The sequence below is a fragment of the Lotus japonicus genome, chromosome 4 (genome assembly GCF_012489685.1).
Source record: "Lotus japonicus ecotype B-129 chromosome 4, LjGifu_v1.2".
NCBI lineage: Eukaryota > Viridiplantae > Streptophyta > Magnoliopsida > Fabales > Fabaceae > Lotus > Lotus japonicus.
Genome location: NC_080044.1, coordinates 22,100,228 through 22,124,192, shown reverse-complemented (window position 1 = coordinate 22,124,192; position 23,965 = coordinate 22,100,228). Strand labels below are relative to the sequence as shown.

General features: G+C 39.3%; 1 long non-coding RNA gene across 1 annotated transcript; it reads left to right on the top strand.

Annotated features, from left to right (window-relative positions):
• The first annotated feature begins 11,330 nt into the window (after window positions 1-11,330).
• On the top strand, window positions 11,331-14,983 carry LOC130715208 (uncharacterized). The gene is made up of 3 exons (XR_009011593.1): window positions 11,331-12,188; window positions 13,025-13,141; window positions 14,626-14,983. It is a non-coding gene; the product is annotated as an uncharacterized LOC130715208 (long non-coding RNA).
• The last annotated feature ends 8,982 nt before the right edge of the window (window positions 14,984-23,965 follow it).

The following is a 23,965-nucleotide window of genomic DNA, read 5'->3' as shown; positions in this document are numbered from 1 at the left end:
AACTCGCGGCTTTGAGGAGAGAAAATGGAGGAAAATTTGAGTTTTTCTTCCTTTCTTTGCTATATATAAAGGTTGGAAATTCGCGGGAAAATGAAAGTTTCGCGAATCTGATTTTTCCGGCTTCATTCTCCATGAATTAATAGATATGTTTTGGCAAAAGAATTCCAAAACTATAAAGAGGTCTCCTTGTATTTTTGGCAACTAAAGCATAGTCGGTATAAAACTATTTTACCCGATAAGTTGCTTTTTGCATCGAATGTCGGAATAGAAAACTTCCTTCTGAAGAAAGATTGAAATCATCAAGAGAAATGGGTGTACGCGTGTAGAATATTCATTTGAAGCTCTGAATAGAAAAAGTCTTCATTGTCGAGAAATTCTAGGGTTTTGAAAAACCAGGGTTTCGTTTTCGGCAAACTTCCGATGATTGGAATCGGATGTTCGTAGATCCTAGAGTTTCGCCTCGAAACAATTTTGTTATATGGAAAAAGAGAAGTTCTAACATTTCTCTGAAGATTTTTGGAATTAACTTCCGTCGTGCCTAAAAGTGAAAACTAGCTATATACTAGGGTTTCTGACCTAGTTTTAAGCGTAAAACGATCGCGCTATAACTTTTATCGATCACGATGCATTCTTTAAACTTTTCCTGAACTTTCTCCTTCATAAATATATTTCCTTTAATAAACTTTTGTTCAGGTTTCCCTTCTCAATACGTCAAACCTAATCGTGAATGGAAATCTCTTCCACTTATTCTAAGCTTAAAATCTTGGGTCTTACACACTAAGCTAAGGCGATAGTTTTCAGCCCAAAGGACGAAGCTTTGCCCCAAAATGGGTATTTGATGCTAAAATTGATTCCGGCGGAATTTCGGCGACATAACGGAAAAACTAATCCGGCAGAAGTGCTCTTGGGCACGTAGGGAAGATGTTTAGAATCAAAAATGAAGTATTCAGGATAGTTTTGCAAAAACCTCAAAACTATGAGCACAGAAAAGTCTAGAGAAAAGCTATGGAAAAAGCGATCAGAGGTAAGGATTAGCGACTATACCTCGAAACCTTGAAGTAGCAACTGTTTAATCGATGATCAAGCAAGAAATGAAGAAAATCTCTTCTTCCCCTTCCTTCAATGGAGCTCGCGGCCTTGGAGAGAAAATGGAGGAGTTTTTGTGATTTTTCTCACCTTTCTTGCTATATATAGAGGTTGGCAAAACGCGGGAAAATGAAAGTTTCGTGAATCTGATTTTTCCGGCTTCATTCTCCGTGAATTCTAAGTTATGTTTTGGCGAAAGAATTCCAAAACTAAAATGAGGTCTCCTTGTATTTTTGGTAACTAATGCAAAGTCGGTGTAAAACTATTTTACCCGATAAGTTGCTTTTTGCATCGAATGTCGGAATAGAAAACTTCCTTCTGAAGAAAGATTGAAATCATCAAGAGAAATGGGTGTACGCGTGTATAATCTTCATTTGATGTTCCGAATAGAAAAAGTCTTCATTGTCGGGTGATTCTAGGGTTTTGAAATACCAGGGTTTCGGTTTCGGCAAACATCCGATGATTGGAATCGGACGTTCGTAGAAAAAGTCTTCATTGTCGCCTCGAACGATTGTTATATATGGATTAAGAGAAGTTCTAACATTTCTCTGAATATTTTTGGAATTAAATTCCATCGTGACTTTAAGTGAAAACTAGCTATATACTAGGGTTTCTGACCTAGGTTTAAGCGTATATCGATCGTGCTATACCTTTTATCGACTTCGATACGATCCTCAGACTTTTCCTGAACTTTCTCCTTCATACATTTATTTCATTTGGTAAACTCTAGTTCAGGTTTCCCTTCACGATACATCAACCCTAATCGTGAATAGGATTCTATTTACTTGGCATAAGTTTAAAAACTTGGGCCTTACATTACTACCCTCCAAAAAGAAAGTTTCGACCTCGAAACTTAAGGGTCAGTAAAAAGTTCTGGATACTGTTCTTGGATCTTCTCCTTCAGCTCCCATGTCGCATCACCGGTGTCTTTATTCCAAATGACTTTCACTAACTCGATCTCTTTCCCTCTCAACTGCTTTATCCTGGTGTCACCAATGCTAATTGGCGGTGTCTCGAAAGACAGATTATCCTTCAACTCAATGTCATCCAGCTCGATAACATGTGTCGGATCCGCAATATACTTCCTCAGTTGTGACACGTGGAATACGTCATGAATGTTCGATAGAAATGGAGGTAGTGCAATCTGATAAGCGACTGGTCCAATTCGACGAGTGATCTGATAAGGTCCAATAAACTTCGGCGTAAGCTTCTTTGACTTGGTTGCTCGACCAACTCCCGTAGTCTGGGTCACTCACAGAAATACATGGTCTCCCTCTTCGAATTCCAGAGTTCTGCGCCTTTGATCTGCATAACTCTTCTGTCTACTCTGAGAAGTCTTCATCTTTTCTCTGATCTGCTTGATCTTCTCAGTCGTCTGTTGCAGAAGTTCTGGTCCTACTAACAGATTCTCTCCATCTTGATACCAACACAAGGGTGTTCTACACTTGCGGCCATACAAAGCCTCATACGGTGCCATACCAATGCTCGTATGAAAACTGTTGTTGTATGTGAACTCAATCAATGGCAATAGGTTATCCCAACTGCCCTTGTTGTCTAACACGCAAGTGCGTAGCAAATCCTCCAACGACTGGATTGTCCTCTCAGTTTGTCCATCAGTCTGCGTATGATAAGCAGAACTTAGTCTCAGCCTCGTTCCCAAAGCCTCCTGAAGAGCTCCCCAAAAATGTGATGTAAACTTCGGGTCTCGATCGGAAACAATACTTGTTGGCACTCCGTGAAGTCGTACAATCTCGGATATATATATCTCTGATAGTTTCTCCACGTTGTACGTAGTTCTCACAGGTATAAAATGAGCCGACTTGGTCAATCGATCCACTATTACCCAAATAGAATCATATCCCTTCTGAGTTCTTGGAAAAGCCACGACGAAATCCATCGATATACTATCCCATTTCCATTCTGGTACATGTAAGCTTTGTAGCATACCTGAAGATTTCTGATGTTCCACCTTTGCCTTCTGACACGTCAAACATGCAGCTACATACTCAGCCACTTGCCTTTTCATTCCTGGCCACCAAAAATTCATCTTCAAGTCCTGATACATCTTTTTCATTCCAGGATGAATGCTCAACTTACTCTTGTGACCCTCGTCCATAATCAACCTCCTCAAGTCAGGGTTGTTAGGTACGCAAACTCTATCCTTACACCGTAGGATATTGTCATTTCCTATCTTGAACTCCGGGTCTTTACCTTGACTTACCAAATTCCTTTTCCCGAGCAGAAACTCATCTTGTAACTGTTGGTCTCGGATTTCTTCCATCAATCCATTGGCAATTCTGATCATTCCGAACTTCAGTTCTCCCTCGGATAATCTCACATCCAAGCTCAAATCTCTAAATTGTTCCAGCAATTGCAACTCTTTCACCATCATCGACGAGATATGCATCTTCCTGCTCAAGGCATCAGCAACAACGTTCGCCTTTCCAGGATGATATTGCAGAGTGAACTCATAATCCTTGAGAAATTCCATCCACCGACGTTGTCTCATGTTCAGCTCCTTCTGCTCAAACAAGTACTTCAAGCTCTTATGATCACTGAATATGGTGAAATTGCATCCATATAAGTGATGTCTCCAAATCTTCAGCGCAAATACGATGGCAGCTAGCTCTAAGTCATGAGTTGGATAATTCTTTTCATGAACCTTCAGTTGTCTTGAAGCATAAGCAACCACCTTCCGATGTTGCATCAGCACACATCCCAAGCCTTGATGCGAAGCATCACAGTATACCTCATAAGGTTCCTCTGGTTGCGGTAGAAAGAGTACAGGGGACGTCGTCAAACGTTCCTTCATCGTCTGAAAACTAGTTTCGCACGCTTCAGTCCATGCAAAAGGTTGATCCTTCCTCGTCAGTTGAGTCAAAGGTCCAACAATCTTGGCGAAATTCTCGATGAAACGACGATAATATCCCGCCAACCCAACGAAACTCCTGATCTCAGTCACTGTCTTTGGCCGTTCCCATGACAATACCGTCTCTACCTTTGCTGGGTCCACATCTATACCCTCCTTAGAGATCACATGGCCTAAGAATTTTACCTCTTCGAGCCAAAATTCGCATTTAGAAGGATTGGCGTACAACTCCTTCTCCCTCAGCACTTGTAAAACTTGACGCAAGTGCCCTTCATGATCCTCAGCATTCTTTGAGTAGATCAGAATATCATCGATGAACACCACGACGAACCGATCTAAGAATGTATGGAAAGTCCTATTCATGTAATCCATGAATATTGCAGGTGCGTTCGTCACTCCAAATGGCATCACTAAGTACTCATAGTGTCCATAACGGGTTCTGAATGCCGTCTTCTGGAAATCCTCAGTCTTGACTCTGATTTGATGATAACCCGACTTCAGATCGATCTTTGAGAATATTGCAGCTCCTCGCAGTTGATCCATCAAATCATCAATCCTAGGTAACGGATACCTATTCTTGACGGTTACCTTGTTCATTTGTCGGTAGTCGACACATAATCTCGATTTCCCGTCCTTCTTCTTCACCAATAAGACTGGCGCTCCCCAAGGTGAAACGCTTGGTCGGGTAAATCCCTTCGACAAAAGATCTTCTAGTTGGGACTTCAATTCCACTAGCTCCGCAGGTGCCATACGATATGGTGCAATCGAAATCGGCCCTGTTCCCGGTACGATGTCAATAGCAAACTCAATGTCGCGTACAGGCGGCAATCCAAGTACATCGCCAGGAAATACATCCGTGAAGTCTCTCACCACTGAAATATTATCAACTTCCGGATTCCCTTTACTCTCCAAGCTCAGTAAAACGGAATACTCTTGAGATCCCCCGTTCAAAGAGACGCTAATGTGGTTGTCAGATAGATACTCGGAAAGATCCGAATCAGGAAATACCACTCTCTTTCGGTTGCAGTCCAAAAGACAATGATAACGGGACAACCAATCCATTCCTAGGATAACATCTAGGTTCTTAAGAGTTAGGCATACTAGGTTAGCATGGTAGTCTCTATTGTTATATTTTACCGAACAGTACATACATGTTGTATTAGCAAGTAGAGTTTTGGCAGGAGTGGTAACTATAAGATCGAAGCTCAAAGCAGTAATAGGAAGTCTTAATCTGATCGCACATTCTCTAGAGATAAATGAATGCGTTGCACCGGAATCAAAAAGTACAGATAGGAGATTACCGTCAATCTCGCAGTCTCCTCTAATCAGTCCATCAACCCCCTCAGCATCTTCACCATCCATGGTGTAGACTCTCGCTTTAGCTGCAGGACGCTTTCCCCGAGCAGTGTTGACGGTTGGTTCCGCTTTTGGTACCCTGCACTGTGCAGCAGTATGCCCCAATTTGTTACAGTTGTAGCATTGAGGTCTCGTGTCGGGACAAGCACGAGCAAAGTGCCCCGGTTTCCCACACTTGAAGCAAGTCAGCTCCCTGTTCTGAGTCTGACCTCCAGAACCACCAGCAGCACCCACCATGGGCCTATAAGATCCTGAAGCAGATCCTCTACCAGCAGGACGCTGATACGGCCTCCTGTTTTGAAACCTCCCTCTGTTCTGAACATTCTGAGAGCCCGACCTCATCGGCCCTCCAGTTCCAGTCCGGTTTAGCCTCCGGTTCTTCATCAGTTCCACTTCCGTGGCTTTCTCAACCAACGATTGGAATCGCATGATTCCCAGCGGCCTCACTGAGTCCTCAATATCAGGCCTCAGTCCATTAACAAAGCGCTTGCACATGTAGCGCTCGTCAACATGATCATTAAAGAATTGAAAATGCTTCGCCAAAGACTCTAGCTTCGAAGCAAATTCTGGTACCGACATACCTGCCTGACGGAGTGTTAGAAACTGTGCCTCCCTCTCATCCCGGGCACTTGTTGGAAAATACTTCTCCAAAAATGCGGTCCGGAAAGAGTTCCAGTTAATCTCTTCATGGTTGGCTTCCATGATTCCCCTGGTGCCCTTCCACCAGTACTCAGCATCACCGAGCAGCAGATAAGTTGCCATGCCCACCTTGGCACCCTCAGCAGTTTGTAATACACCGAAAATCTTCTCGATTTCCTGGATCCAGAGATCAGCTGTATCTGGGTCAGTACCACCAGAGAACTTTGGTGGGTTTTGCCTCCTGAAATCATTCAGGCCTTTGTTTTGGTCCAGAGTTACTTCCCTCTGGCGCTGATGCTGGTCACGTGCTTCTTCAGCAGCACGCCTCATAGCGTTATCGTTCGCTTGTGCCGTCACCGCTTGGGCCATAGTGGCCATCATCTCGGCTAACTGATTAGTATTCACCATGTTCTGTTAAATGAAACAAACAGTTAGTACTCATCATAAGATAGCATCTAGCATAATATACAATATGATTAAGCAATAACTTCAATCAATTCTAAGCGAAGAATCGCTTGCAGACAATCAATTTTCACTCTTTGCAGAGTCACACAACCTAGCACAGAAGACCTATTCCCCAACAACTCCCGAAAGACTCGACCGTGCTCTGATACCACAATGTAACACCCCGATTTCGGTGGCGTCACTTTAGTAACCAAAAAATTAACTTAATGCGGAAAAACGTGAATATTTTTTTTTCGATAATATAAACAAGACTAAAATAAATAAACGCAAAAGCGAGAGATAGCAGAACTAATACACAATATATATTACAGCCCCCGCTGTAAGTAGCAACCTCGTCACGAGTAACCTCCAGTGACGGAAAAGAGAAAGATGTAACGCCCGTAGGCAACATGTACAAACCAAATATAAAGGTGAAGTGTCCGCAACACCATCCCTCAAAACTGAGAATAAGCTGACCCAATGGTCTGAAAATAAGACCTCCTAAGTCCAACCAACTCTGTGATTCCCGTAAAGAAACCACACAAAAAGCTATCGGTGGGAAACTACCCTGTCCCAAAGGAAACAAATGACAGTTAGAGCTAAGACTCTACTCCTACACTAATCCTATCTCGAGGAGCTCATACCAGCACTAAAACCTACGTGCTAGTATGATCGTCGTCTGAATCTGAATCCAGAACGACCAAGTCTACATACACTACCCGTCCTCCTCTCGCAACCGCGATGCGCTCCGGTGCTGAACTCACGGGCTTTGGGCCCGATCCATGATCATCTATAACAGCAACGGTGGGTGAACTGGACTCTGCTGAATGCACTCCCACAGGCTCCTCCTCTGAGGGGTCCTCATCATCCGAAGACGACGGTGGTGGTGGTGCTCCTCCTAATCCTGGTCCGCAGTGCACACCTGGTGGCAAGTTGAAGCTGACAGTGCATCTCCGCAGCACTCCTGACGTCAAGACTCCTACCTTATCTACATGGTCCTCCATAATCCGCCCCGAGTACGTCGCTCGATGGCTAGCGGGGTCTACCACCCACGAACCGGGGTCGTCCTGGTCAATCATCTCGTATCTAATCCCCCCCGAAGGGTGGACCATTGTGAACCAGTCCGCAATGGACATCTGACAAAGGGCGTTGTCCGCCAAAACACACACAGAAGACGCGAGGGTCAACTCCAAAGAATTATATAATTAATATCACCAATAGATACAGATAAGAAATAGCCACTTAGGCTTATAGCTAGGGATAACATCCTAGGGTTGCATATTCCACAAAGAACTTAAACGACAATAATAACACTTAACATGTTCCAGATAGGATTAACAAGTAACAATCACACTCAACAACTAAATTAGTATGCATGTTGCATGATATGCAAATGACGGTTAGCCCAGTTAACCACATGCATTCCGGAAGGGATGGACATCAAACGGATCAGCCCTAACACCAGCCACGGTGGGACCATTTCGGCCCGCGTGCCTCTTACTCCAACAACAACGGTAGTCAGATCAGCCGTAACCCGTAGGTCTGCCATTTCGGTCTGCTACAAGAGTCGTCTACAAACGCTCTTACACGGAAATCCGGGTCTTATGACCATTTTGGAATCCGACGAGGTCCAGAGTACGTCCTGTGTTAATACCTCATTAATGTTGCATGAATGCAGGATGATCAGTCAAACAGCGTCTCCGACCTCACTCGACACGTCGCCACGTGTTCTAGCTAAATTAATGTCTCTAAAAACTTACCCTAAGGTAACAGTCGATTCTGCGACAAAAGACACATCTTTCAACAACACACATAACTCATGATGATCTCCAAATCATCCGACTCATCTCAATCCGATGGTCAAAACTGCTCAACGAGCAAGAGTATCAACATACTCGGAAACAATCAATTTCCCGGACTTATCCCCAGGATAGTCCAACAACACAGCTGCTCCAACAGCACAAGAGTATCAACATACTCAAAACTTCTCAACTTCCTCAACACTTGGATCCGACGACACTTCTCGTTTTCCAAAACTAAGATTTGCATCCTAAGCTTCCTTTCGAGTTTAATATCATTATTTGAAGATTTAGAGGTTGTTTAATGTCTTATGAGTTTTTCTTTACAAAATAATATCCTTTTAGTCTTATCGCAAATCCTATAAGTTCTCGGGATCTCCTAATCCCCAAATGACACCAGAGAATGTCTCGATCCATGAAACACCATAACAAGGCCCGAATCTCATTCGTCCTATCAAACTTTCTCAAAACTCTCAAAATAAAATCGGCATGACCTGCCCGCTATTCTCCCTACTCAGAATCTCAGATTTCATTGCAAAAGCATAATTAACTCAGCACAATCAATCAACATGTCATATATCAACATATTATGCAATAACCACGTAGCACTTAGCATATAAGGCATGCATCACACATCCTAAATTACCCACTTAGCACTTAGCATGTAATTCACTCTCAAAAACATTCAGTAGATGAATCATCTACATTGTCAGCCGAAGCCACAGAAAACATTTTTCCAATCAAGCACAAACAAGTGCATAAACAGTAAATCAATGTCGAAAGCATCGACCCTAAGCATTAACTAGAGATTCAGTGAGTAGCCCTCACCTGTAGGTTCTCCAGGGTGATCTTCTAACACTTCTTCACAATCAAAGCCTTGCTCCTCTGGAAATTCCTCAAAAGCACCTTTAAAGTAAAACCACAGAATTCTATCAAAATCTATCGGAAACTAAGCTATCAATGCTCACTAAGGTTACCCGAAGTAATACATACTCCGAGGTACGATAATCTAGCGCGAAAGGACAAGTTTTCGAAAAAGGAATTTTCCTCCCTCCCCCTTAGAGTGCTCGGCCATTTTTGGAAATTGTAGGGTTCGATTTTTCTTCGATCAAACTTGGTTCCTATGCTTTCATTAGCCGTAACTAAGGGTATTCTAAACTCGGAAAAATTATCGGATCAAAAACTGTCGCAGGGGTATTTTGGTCACTATTTTTAGCTCAGAAATTCAAAACTGAAATTTCGAAAAGCAAATTGGATGGGGACGTCACCAACGACGTTTATGACAACTAATCCTACTAGCACTAAGCTAAGGCGATAGTTTTCAGCCCAAAGGACGAAGCTTTGCCCCAAAATGGGTATTTGATGCTAAAATTGATTCCGGCGGAATTTCGGCGACATAACGGAAAAACTAATCCGGCAGAAGTGCTCTTGGGCACGTAGGGAAGATGTTTAGAATCAAAAATGAAGTATTCAGGATAGTTTTGCAAAAACCTCAAAACTATGAGCACAGAAAAGTCTAGAGAAAAGCTATGGAAAAAGCGATCAGAGGTAAGGATTAGCGACTATACCTCGAAACCTTGAAGTAGCAACTGTTTAATCGATGATCAAGCAAGAAATGAAGAAAATCTCTTCTTCCCCTTCCTTCAATGGAGCTCGCGGCCTTGGAGAGAAAATGGAGGAGTTTTTGTGATTTTTCTCACCTTTCTTGCTATATATAGAGGTTGGCAAAACGCGGGAAAATGAAAGTTTCGCGAATCTGATTTTTCCGGCTTCATTCTCCGTGAATTCTAAGTTATGTTTTGGCGAAAGAATTCCAAAACTAAAATGAGGTCTCCTTGTATTTTTGGTAACTAATGCAAAGTCGGTGTAAAACTATTTTACCCGATAAGTTGCTTTTTGCATCGAATGTCGGAATAGAAAACTTCCTTCTGAAGAAAGATTGAAATCATCAAGAGAAATGGGTGTACGCGTGTATAATCTTCATTTGATGTTCCGAATAGAAAAAGTCTTCATTGTCGGGTGATTCTAGGGTTTTGAAATACCAGGGTTTCGGTTTCGGCAAACTTCCGATGATTGGAATCGGACGTTCGTAGATCCTAGAGTTTCGCCTCGAACGATTGTTATATATGGATTAAGAGAAGTTCTAACATTTCTCTGAATATTTTTGGAATTAAATTCCATCGTGACTTTAAGTGAAAACTAGCTATATACTAGGGTTTCTGACCTAGGTTTAAGCGTATATCGATCGTGCTATACCTTTTATCGACTTCGATACGATCCTCAGACTTTTCCTGAACTTTCTCCTTCATACATTTATTTCATTTGGTAAACTCTAGTTCAGGTTTCCCTTCACGATACATCAACCCTAATCGTGAATAGGATTCTATTTACTTGGCATAAGTTTAAAAACTTGGGCCTTACAAACATCATTTCGACCAACTCTATTTCTCGCTGATTGGACATGAGACTCAAAGTAGTATGAACAAAAATGAGAAGTCTCTTGACATAGATATGCTTCACAAATAGACCCTTCTACCCGTGATTTGTTTTTAACCATTCGTTTCAACCTCCCCAAGTACCTAAAATGATAAAATATCATTAACTCATAATTAATACGACCAATTAATACTTGTGCATTATAATATGTAAATAATTACCTCTCTAAAGGATACATCCATCGATATTGAATGAGACCCCCTGCTATTGCTTCATAAGCTAGATGTAAGACCCAAGTTTTTAAGTTTAGGAGGAGTAAATAAAATTCCTATTCACGATTAGATTTGATGGATCGTGAAGGGAAACCTGAACAAGAGTTTATGGAATGGAATAAATTTATGAAGGAGAAAGTTCAGGAAAAGTCTAAGTATTATATCAAAATCGATAGAAGTTATAGCACGACTAACATTCGCTTTAACCTAGGTCAAGAACGCTAGTAAATAGCTAATTTACTCTTTAAGGCACGATGGAAACTAATTCCAAAAATCTTCAGAGAAATGTTAGAACTTCTCTTATTCGTCTATAAACGAGCGTTTCGATATGGAACCCTGGAATGTACGAACGACAAATTCCAATACTCGGAAGTTTTCCGAAACCGAAACCCTGATAGTTCAGAAACCCTAGAATCAACGGACGATGAAGACTTTTTCTGTTCGGAGCTTCAAACGAAGATTCCACACGCGCGACCCATTTCTTTCGATGATTCCAATCTTTCTTCAGAAGGAAGTTTCTTCATCCGACGTCAAACGCAAAAAGTAGTTTTGCGGCATATTTCAACCCATACTACGTTCAAGCTATTTTCTCACTTAAATGAACCAGGAACAAGTATCGACATTTTATAGAGAGATACTTAACTCTGATGCATAATATGACAACTTCATATTTATTCTGATCGTCTCACAAATATTATTTAGCTCAGTTTTTACTCATTTCTTTGTCCATGGATCATTTTAATTTGCTCAAAGTGATCCAAACTTATATTTCATTATTTCATAGAGTCTCTCATAATTTTTGGTATAGTAATATATCAACTCTATATTTTTCTCTTAACTTTGTGAGCTAAATTCTTCAGTGTCTAAATCAATTCGTACCGGTTTTATAAATATCTTCCCTAAATATCTAATAATCCATCCTCATCCTCTGTGACTCACGTTCACTCCCTCCTTTTCTTTCATTTGTCACGTTTCTTTCTTTCTCTTGCAGCAGACCATAATCTTTCTTTCTTATTCTTCTTCTTCTCTATTTCTATATATATATATATCTTACCACTTGTTGCAACTCACGTTCTCTCTCTCAGAAGCATCACCACCAGACTTCAATATTTATTCATTTCCTTTCTTTTTATTTCTTTTGCTGCAGCTCCCCAATTCTTTCCACTTATTCTTCCTCTCTTTTCTTTCCCCTGGGCAGCATAAAAAAACGCACATCATGGTCCCTTTTCCTCCCTCACGTGATTCCACTCTTGTGCAGCACCATCATCTTCATCTTCCAATTTTATGGTAAAACTTCTTCTGTTTTCTTTGATCATCTTTTTAGTCAATTAAATTTACCCTTTTAGTTTCCACACCTAGTATCTTCATTAAAGTTATGACTATGGAAAGGATCTAGTGAACCATGGTTTTTATTTCCAAAAAGGTTGAGTTCTTGTCTTTGTAAAATTTTCAATTAGAGTTTTTCCAAAGTGCTTTTACAAATGTTATTCCCCATCACCGGATCTATGGATTTCACCGATTAGTTTTCTAAAAAGTTGTTTTTTTGAGTTAAGTGATTTTGAGATTTTAATGATTTTAGTTTAAGCCTTGATTATTTATTTTTTTAAAATGTAAAAGAAATGGCTTTGGAAGTGATTTTAGGAAAAAGGAAAATTTATACATGGTTATGTAGATGTGGCCGAGCCTATGGCATGTGTTTTGGGTTTGGAAAATCAATTCTGAAACTTGTTTTTGTTTAGTGAAAATCATAAGTTAAGTTTATGGACTAAAAGTTTATTGTGGGAAAACTTTAGGATTAAAGCACAAGAGGCTGAGAAGTTTTGGGTTAAACTGGAGTTTTAAAAGTCTTGGGGGTTGTTTGATAAATTTATAAAAGATTGAGGGTTGAAAAAGAACTTACTTTTATGCGAGGACCTTTTCGTGATTATGTGCTTATCAAGGGACTAGGGTTGAATTATTTAAAAGTTGAGGAGTTGTTTGCGAAATGTGTTTTTTTAAGGTCCTTTCTTTAAAACTCACAAATATTTTATCTTTGGACTTTAGTCCTTGAAACATAAAGTTTGTGCATTTAGCCTAAGTGAGCTAGAAAGATTGGCTAAGGTTTAGTATGTGAACTTGTGAAGGGTACGAAGGACGAAAACGCCTTGCGACGAAGCTAAAGAATAGAAGGAAGCGAGCCAACGCGGAAAACAAAGATGTGATAGGATTGGAGTTGCAGTTTAGGAAGAAAATTGGCTAAGGTAAGGGCAACTTACCTTACTAGCTAATGCTTTAGGTGTCGACGCATTCGACTTGATTTACTGTTTATGCACTTGTTTGTGTATGATTGGGAAAATGTTTTCTGAGGCTTCGGCTGACAATGTAGATGATGCATCTGCTACTATGTTTTTGAGATTGACTTACATGCTATGTGCTATGTGGGTAATCTAGGATGTGTGGTGCATGATTTATATGCTAAGTGCTACGTGTTTATTCTGAGATGCATTGATATATGACATGATTGATGACTGTGATGATTTAACTATGCTTTGCACTAGAAACTGAGATTCTGAATGGTGAGGATAGCGGGCAGGTCATGCCGATTTTATTTTGAGAGTTTTGAGAAAGTTTGATAGGGCGAATGAGATTCGGGCCTTGTTATGGTGTTTATGGATCGAGACATTCTCTGGAGTCATTTGGGATTTGGAGATCCCGGAAACTTATAAGATTCGCGATAAGATTAAAAGGATCTCATTTTGTAAAGAAAACTCATAAGACATTAAACAACCTCTAAAACCTTCAAATAATGATAATAAACCCGAAAGGAAGCTTAGGATGAAGATCTTAGTTTTGGAAAACGAGAAGTGTCGTCGGATTCAAGTGTTGAGAAAGTTGAGAAGTTTTGAGTATGTTGATACTCTTGTGCTGTGGGAGCAGTTATGTCGTTGGGCTATCCGAGGGATAAGCCGGGAGACTGATAGTTTTCGAGTATGTCGATACTCTTTGCTCGCTGAGCAGTTTTTGACCATCGGATGGAGATGAGTCGGATGATTCGAAGAATCATCATGAGTTAAGTTTATGCCTTCGGGTACAGTTTATACCTTCGGGTACAGTTTATGCCTTCGGGTACAGTTTATGCCTTCGGGTACAGTTTATACCTTCGGGTAATTCGGACATCGACGGGGGATATGATCGACCGTGAGGTTAGGATCGACCTGTTGATTGTCGGGCATAGCGGAGGGAAAAGCCGACCCGCAGGGTTAGGACTGATCCGGCTATGTCAAGGTTGTAAGTGACACTCGGGAGTTATGGTCGACACAATGCCAGTGTTAGGACCGACTCAAACGTGCCCAGCCTACTCTTTCTGGAACCGTCGAGAGTGACGTTGCATTGACATATCATGCACTCTAATTGTATCGTTATGTGTTTTGATGAGTTGATGTTGATAAACATCGTTATGTGTTTTGATGAGTTGATGTTGATAAACATCGTTATGTGTTTTGATGAGTAGATGTTGATAGATATCGTTATGTGCTTTGATGATGGAATTGTACTAGAGTGTTGATAACATGCTATGTTTAAACCTTAGGGTAGACAATGCAGAACTTATATGTATATATATAACATATATATCTATACCCCTTATACTTTACCTGTTGTCTTGTATTCTCTATACTATATTCCGTAAGTTGACCCTTGCGCGTGCTACCTGTGTTTGGGGGGCTATGTATGCCCTTTTTGTCAGATGTCGTCGATGGATTCTTTCGTGATTTTTCGTCATTCGGGGAAGACCCGGAGCGAAATGACTACTACTAAGCCTTTGACGTGGACCCGGACTTCATGCATGACCAGATGAGAGTCGATGATGGAAGTATGGGGGATGGGTGTTTAGAGTCTACTAAGGGTGGGTGTTAGTGTCCTAGCTCTGACTTATTCTTATTTTTGGAGGGCTTGTGTTGCTGACACTTGACCTATCATTTTGGGGATTGTACATTTTGCCTATGGGCGTTACACTTTTCTACTTTCCGTCACTGGAGGTTACTCGTGACGAGGTCGCTACTTTCAGCGGGGAATGTTATATGTATTGTGTATTAGTTCTGTTACCTTTCGCATTTGGGTTTTTATTTATTTCAGTCTTAGTTGTCATAAAAAAAAAATATATTTACGTTTTTCCGCATTAAGTTTATTTTGGTTACTAAAGTGACGCCACCGAAATCGGGGTGTTACACTAGATGAATATGCAAATGCTCCATTGAATTAAAGAAACCTGGTGGAAAGATTCGTTCCAACTTACATGTTGTAATGATGATATTTTGTTCCATCAGCAACAAGTCACTCAATTGCAATGTACTTGAGCACAAATCCTTAAAGTATTTACTCAACTCGGCTATAGGCTTCCACACTTGAAGTGGTAGTGCACTAAAAGCAATTGGCAACAAACGCTCCATAAAGATGTGATAATCATGACTTTTCATTCCAATGAAATTCCCTTCCCTTATGTTTACACATCTACTCAAATTTGAGGAATATCCGTCGGGCATTTTCAGCTCACTAACCCATTTACAAACTAACATTTGTTGCTCATTGGACAAAACAAATTTTGCTTTAGGCTTTAAAGGTTTTCCACCAGGGTTTTCTACTAATTCTAGTTCCCTTCGCCTACAATACTCTTTCAAATCCATTCTTGTTTTAACATTATCTTTGGTCTTGCCCTTGATTTCCATCACCGTATTAAAGACATTTTCAAATACATTTTTCTCAATATGCATCATGTCCAGATTATGCCTTATTAAGTTGGACTTCCAATATGGTAACTCCCAAAAGATGCTTTGTTTTATCCAATTATGAGATACACCATATCCAGGACAAACACAAGGTTGAGTCTCAGTAACTTTTGGTACATTAGAAACTTCTTCCCACATTTGATCCCCTGTTAATCTTCGTGGAGCAATAGACGTCACGACTCGATTCTTGTAAAATGCATCCTTGTTTCTTCTGTATGCATGATCCATGGGCAAGAACTGACGGTGGAAATCAAACCAAGAACATTTAACACCATGTTTCAGCCAGAAAGCCTTTGATTGATTCATGCAATATGGACATGCTAATTTTCGCGCAGTGCTCCAACCCGATAGCATACCATATGCAGGAAAATCATTAATAGTCCACAATAATGCAGCTTTCATCATAAAATTTTGCTTCTTTGATATGCCATATGTCAGCACACCTTCATTCCATAACAATTTCAACTCATCTATCAGTGGCTGCAAATACACATCAATTTTTTCTTTTGGATTATCGGGCCCAGGAATAATCAATGTGAAAAACATGTAGGGAGTTGTCATGCATAGTTCAGGAGGAAGATTATAAGGAGTAACAATTACCGGCCTACAAGAATAAGGTCTTGCTGCATTACCAAATGGCACGAAACCATCATAACATAACCCCAACCTCACATTTCTAGGTTCTTTTGCCAAATCAAGATTTTTTCGATCAAATTCTTTCCATGCTTCTCCATCTGATGGATGACATAACACTCCTGGTTGTCGTCTATTTTCATGATGCCAACTCATGTGTGGTGCAGAACTCATTGAGGCATATAATCTCTTAAGTCTAGGAATAAGGGGTAAATAATGCATTCGCTTCACAGGAACTTCCTTGTATTTATCCCTACCAACCTTTTTTCTGATGATAACAAGGTCTACCACAAAACTTGCATGCCTTTAATTGCATATCATCACCAGTGTAGAACAACATACAACCCTGTTCACAACAATCTATTTTTTTTGCAGTAAGACCAAGTTTTTACACAATTTTCTTTGTCTGATAAAAATCTTCAGGAATAACATTATCTTCAGGAGGTAACTCCTTGATGAGCGACACCGTCTCATTGAAAGATCGTTGAGAAATGTTTCCCTCTGATTTAATTGTCATCATTCTAACTACAAAGGATAGTTCTGTGTGTTTACATCCCGACCACAGTGGCTTTTGGGCTGCGTGTAGTAAATCATAAAAATCTTGAGCATCTTTACTTGGAGCTTCATCGGTTTGTTGATCAGGATGCATTCGAAACTCCGGATCAACAGCATCATAAACCATACTCTCAAATCTATCAAACTGTTCATTATGACCCTCCTGTCTAGTGCAACTAGTACTTGGACCCTCTTGTGCAATGCCACTAGTACTTGGACCCTCTTGTGCAATGCCACTAGTACTTTGAAAAGTATTAAATGCTACACATAAAGTTGGATCACTTTCTCCATGACATGTCCAATACCAATAATCACGTACAAATCCTTTCCTATAAAGGTGAATTTCGACTTCTTCAGGATTTAAATACTTGAGATTTCTGCATCTAAGGCAAGGACATCTAATTTTTCCACTACTTGAGTCTTCTTTTGGCATGCAAAAGCAATAAATTCTTTTACTCCATTCATAAATTCATTTGTAACGCCACATTGGTCAGGCATAAGTCTATTATACATCCAACCACGGATTTGAAAAATGTCCATATTCTGTCACATCAAGCAAAACCATTACACTAGAATGGAGGAACAATAAATAAGCTAATAAGATGAATTAATTGAAAAAAGTTCAAACAACTACCCTTAAATGAAATCGAAATATCTAGTCATTTTAAAGTCATACTTCACGAGGTAAAAATGAAAAATAAGTTAGATGCAGCATTTTCAAATAAAAAATAACTTGTCAATGTCAAATGATCATCAACATAACTATATTCATGAGTCACTGTGAATCAAACACCACATTAGAGGGGATATAGATCCAAAATATGTCAAAGCATAAGAAGCAAAAGCCCAAGTTGTTTCATACAAAGCAAGGACTAGTAGATACAAGTCACAGACAAAGAACCATTGGAACACAACATAAATGTATATTACTTTATTCATCTTAAGAAGCTACTAAAATAAAAAGAGGTAGAAAAGTCACTCACTCTATTATTCAGAGTGTGCATTTTATAAAGCAAAGAAACATTCCTAACCTTTATCGGTGGGACAAGAGGAAGTTGAATGGAAGTTGGATAACAACCAAGATTAGCAACTAGGCGTGCACTCTTTACTTCCTCCCTTGAAACCTCTGTCAGTCCATATATAGCTTCTTTCTGGATACAAATAACTAGATTAACTCAGCATGAAGAATAAAATCACAAAAAGAATAGTTGGTTTTGAAGAAAACTTCATTTGATTTTTTATTAAAGAACAAAAAATTAACTTAAGCTTTTTGATTCTTAGATATGCATAGAAATCAAAGTTAACAAGTCAAATTCAGAGTCTAGCATCTTACATCAACAGATATATAACATAGAACAGGTTCAACAGTTTGTTAAGCAAGGTTCAATGAAATAAACAAATTAGAAGCCTATAGATTGACAATGTGCTATATTGATGAAGAAAACAAAATAGTTGATCAAGATAAATGATTTCTTTTTATAGTTGAATATGACAACTCCCACCTGCAAATCTAGTGCCCTGTGTGGCTGACCATACCACTCTTCGTACTCGGAAATATCTCTTAGACGAAAATCCTACAAAATGAGTCATTTACCATTGTGATCTGAAGCAAAACTTGATTCATATTCTATATGAAAATAATATTTTAGAGAAAAATAAGAGACCTAGTTACTTAAAACATACTCCAGAAAGATCAACAATCTTCAAGTGCTTTGGAAGGCCTTTAATTATATCCTGCAAAAAAGGATATAAACTAAGGAAAAGAAAAAAGAAAAGCATTTTAAATTCAGAACTAAAGCAAGTAAAAGCAGAACATCTTAAAACAAAATACCTAGAAGCAAAAATAACCACAACTAAGCAGTAGATCTACGAATGTCAATTGTCCATTACAAAGTTTCCTCCAACATATCTTAAGCAAGCATCAACAATTACCCTCCTCCAATTCGGTTGACAAGTGGCTAAGTCCATTTATGAGAGAAAATGTTGAAGACAAAGATGCCTTTAGTATGCTGAGACGCTACCTAAGTTAGAGGAGGAGCCGCGGAGGAGGAGCCGCGGCGGACGCTTTAGCCACAGTGGACGTTGCAGCTGCAGTGGAGAGCTATGGAGTGATGCGCGTCGGTGAGCAATGGATGAGGTCGAAGGAGTAGAGAGAAAAAGTTAGGGTTCAATGTTTAGTAATAGGGGATTTAGTTTCAACTGATAGAGAAAGTTTATAAAATAAATAACGCTAACTTTGTTAAAAAAAAGATCTTAGTCCGGGTGGCAACTTTAAGTCATGTAAGGATCTCTCCTCCCTAGAGGCCCATGTTCGAACCTTACTCTTGATACATTTTGTATGATGTTTAAAAAATTTTATATATTAAACAATTATAGCGACGGAATTAGTGACAGAATTATTCGTCACAAAAGTAGCGAGGAATTGAATTTCTTAGAATAGTGACGAAATAATCAGTCACAAACTTTTCAGTCTCTAAATCGGTCACTAACCATTCAAGTTTGGAGGTAGTAAAATAATAACCTTAAATCGGTCACAAATTCGGTCACAACTGTGACCGAAATAAACCGGTCACTAAATCAGTAACTAAACGGGGAATTTCTGGTAGTGAGAGCTTCTGATCCTTCAGAGCTTCTAGTGAGCTGAATCCATATCAGAGCTTTATAATCTTCAGATCTTCTAAAGCTTGATCTACTGTTCAGATTGAACATAATGTGTGCGAAAGCGTTGCAGAGGTTACTCTTTGAGCATTGTGCTTCTGAATTATGTGAAATAGGACCAGAGTCTTGGCCTGTCATATGAACACTCAGAAAACAACGTTAGAGTATCATAATTGTTCATACATAATAGTTACCATGTAATCATCAAAACATAGAGTTGTACTACTAGATCAAAACTTGATCTTACAGCGAAAGGGATAGATGGAGAAGAGACGAGGCGGAGTGGGTAATTTTTTGTGGGGATATACACTCTGTTCATGGATGGAATCTCAAAGCCAGTGGGCTATCCCTAAATCAGAGCCCTTTTTGCTCGATTGGGAGGATTTTTGTGCAGGGTCATTGCAAGATCGGGAGAAGATTTCGGTTCGGGTTCGTCTATTCCTTTTCAAGGTCTCATGCTGAGAAGGCAGCAATAGTTAATGCCGCAAATTATCGTTGCCGAAAGGTGACGACTTTGTTCGGTGCCCAGTTTAGTCGTCGGCAAAGCCTTTATCTCCCCCGATACAACAGTGGAATTATGGTTGCCGGTAAAACCCATTGCGGCCATTTTTATTGCCGCTAAAAACAATATTTATTGCCGCTAAAAGGCCTTTTTATGTATAATCACTGTAGCCGACCATGACAATGGTGGACAAAACACGCTGGGGCCGACCATACCATAACATTAACACCTATATTGGTGAATTCAGTTGCATATATATAGTAAATTATATATACCAGTTCTTTCATAACAAAAAACCGGAGATCGAGAGAAGATAACATAGTATCAAGTAATCCATAGTTTACTTAGTAGAAGAAGCATTTTCTTAAATAAACATTCTAAGCCTCAATCAGATTGCAGAAAATAGCTAGTACAGCCATTAATGGTTCTTAGTGTTGTCTAATCACACTACCAATGCCCTGTACTTTAATATTTGATGACCATGCTTTTGACTGAAGAGGAAATTAGTGAAGTACCAAGAAACGCTGGACTTGCTTCTTGGGGAAATATTCCAATGCTTACTCTTATTCCTTTATCTTTCTGCTCATATATTTGTATTTAGAAGAGACATATCCATGTGCATTAAACCCTTCTTTTATGATCAAGTTGAAGGTTTTAGAACCTTAAACCCTTCTTTTAGGATCAAGTTGAATTAGGACATTAATAAACCCTTCTTTTATGATCAAGTTGAAGGCTTAGAAATGTGACTGCACATGGGAACGTACGTACGTAGTCCGTACACAGTCTTGTTAAATAGCACTCTCAGCTAGGTGATTAGAGGCATCAGAGAGTGGCATTTGAAGCAGTTAGTTAATTATCGTTAACTAGTACGTACTGTTTTCATTGAAGAACCTTCTGTTGTTTTTCTCTTCTCTAGTGAAACTCAATTTTTTCCTATCTACCAACATGGAAGAGAAAACCGTTATGTTAACCTTACTTGTAATCCTTATTCTTCAACATAACTATGGGTCAATGGCACTCTCAGGGAATAACATTCATCCACCACCAGCCATTCCTAGAGCCTTATTGAGGAGTCCACAGCCTCCTTCCCCTGGTTGGTACACCATTAACGATGATAAGGTTGGTGAAGGTGATGCGTTTCGCCCAACAACACCTGGTCATAGCCCTGGTGTGGGACATGATTCACCACCAAATTTTCATGCCTAACGTACGAGGATTTTTGGCTTGAATTTTGTTCCTTTTGGCGCTTTATCATTTAGTCTGCTTTTTTCATATTCTACTGCTGATGAATGAGTTTACAATTCTAGTTCTTGTTGCTATTATATATTGATGTATTGATATCTAGTCTTGTTCTATCCTTTTTTTTTTCAAGAGGTGGATTAATTGCTTTTGCTATGCATGTATTGGAATAATTTCTTTGTACTTTAGTAACTCTTTGAGTGCTTGGTAAAGGTATAATATATAAAAAGGAAAATGATTTGTAAGGTGTTTCTACTTCATGTGATCAAGTGTTATTATTGATTGATAAGAGCTGAAATGAAATATATGAGTTGGGGAGGGGAAAGTCCAAAGATCAAATCTCCAGAAGAGAAATTTAGCTGATAAAAGAAATTACTAGTAATGATGTTGGAAAAACTATGTCTATTTTAAAAGTCCCACAGACTATGTGATGAATCTTCTAAAAATTTATAGGCTTAATTGCAACTTTGGTCCCTGACGTTTACCAATTCCACAATTTTAGTTCCCACCTAATTTAATTACACAGATGGTCCCTGACTTTGCTGCTTGTCTGCAATGTTGGTCCTGTCGTTTATTTGTTAACGGAGGAGACTTATGTGAATGTCCAATTGGAGAGAGAAAGAAGGACTGAAGAGAGAGGGAAGCACGTGAGTTGCACGTGAGACCTGCAACGGTCATATTCTACCCTCTTCCTCCTTAAAAAACAGAGCAACGTGAGGAAGATGTTTCAAAGCTTGAGATTTAGCGAAAAGGGAAGAGATAAAGAACGAACGAGTCCCTATAGGCGAGGAAGAAGGTTGAATCAGTTGCCGGTCTCTTTCTCTCTCCAATTCAACTTCCACATCAGCTAAGTGACCATCCACGTAAACCTCCTCCATTAACAAACAAACGGTAGGACCAACGTTGCAGACTGCCAGCAAAGTCATGGACCATCTGTGTAGTTAAATTAGGTGGGGGACTAAAATCGTGGAATTGGTAAATGTCAGGGACCAAAATTGCAATTAAGCCACATTTATATATCAAACTTCACATGGAGGTGGTGAAGAGCTTAGCAAGGAGTTGGTCATGCAGTGGAAGAAAGAGGCCTTAAAATGGAGGATAGGGCGAGAGATGGCAATGGAGAACGTTGAGTAACATAAAATCCTAATTTGGATTTGGGCTAGTCATTTAATTTTGAGCCCAAAATGTATAACATTTGTTTTCACGGTTGAATAGCATACTGTTTTGCTTTGAAAAAAAAATGCTTTTTTTTTTTGCTTTTTTAAAAGAGAATAGCATATTATCATTTTTTTCTACATCGGAAAACTAATAACAGAACAAAGAAACTTAGGAAAAGCCAAACGATCTTTCACGATGAGGATCTCTAAATCCGACGGCGGTGCTTCCAGGAAACAGGTTGCCATGGACGGAGACGATGCACCCTCCTTGGCTAACCAGTTAGATGGCTGATTGCAATCCCTACTGATAGCATTAATAGTCACCTTCCATCTTCTTCCCCTCAATTCACGAATTGCACTCAGAATAAGGAAGAAGAGGCAGCTTTCATCATCCACCAAGGCCCGGAGGAGCTCGCAGCAATCCACATTGCATATGACATCTCTAACCCTCGATCCCTATAGCATATTATCATGCCTCCATAAGTTGCATTGTACCAAAAATAAAATAACAATGGCCTTAGTTTTGTATTATATGCATTTAAAAAAAAAAACTGTATTATACACTTACGGCCACATTAGAAATTATATAAATGGTGTATTAGAGTTTAACAAAAAAAAAAGTAGTCCCTGGTTTAGAACCAGAGTTTATTTCTTTTTTAAAACAACTAGAGTTTAATTATAAAATAATGTGTTAGTTATTTATCAAATTTATCTACTTTTACTTAGTATGATGCAAAAATATTTATATACTCTACTTAAAAAAACGGGATGGCAATTAACACACTATTATTTTTTTTAAGACACTGTTTACTTAACTTAAAAAACAATTATTACCAAAAAAACTTAAAAAACAATTAAATTGTACAATTTTTATTTTATATTGGCCTTGGCAACCTAAAAGTTTGCCGCTGCCACTTTCTGAGAGGAGAGTTTGTGAGAAAAGTTATGTTTCAAGAAGAGAGAACGTTGGTTGAGAAAAATAACATTTGAGAAATAGGGAAGGTGTGAGAGAAAAAAAAAAGGGTGATTGGATGGAATATAAAAAAGAGCAGTTCCGGGTATTTTTTTTACCATTTGGTCATTTTTATTTTGAAATTCATATTTGATCGACTTCTTCTTCAATAATTCATGGTTGAAATAAATCTTATTGATTTTTGCAATGCTCATTTTCATATTTGATTTTCACAAGAGCACTATTCTAGTTTTTACAATGCATATATAACCAGCTCACGGCTCCAATATACTCATACTTTCCAAAACTTATATTTGATGGTATAAGAAAAAGCACATGAAGGAAAAAGAGCAAGATCGATCAGCATAAGAGAATAGACTCGATAAGCAATCGCATAACAAGTAGCAGTCGTACCCGACCCCCAAATCTGGTACTGCTTCAAGTATGAAACAACCAATACTTTCAAAAGATCGGTGTAAGATGTTGCCGACAACGTTGTCTCAACAGTAATCACAATGATCGTCTTGCAGTATACGGAGGGCGTTTAGATGGCTGGCGATAAATAGATTCAAAATAGGTCCATGGCGACAAAAAATACTTCCTTC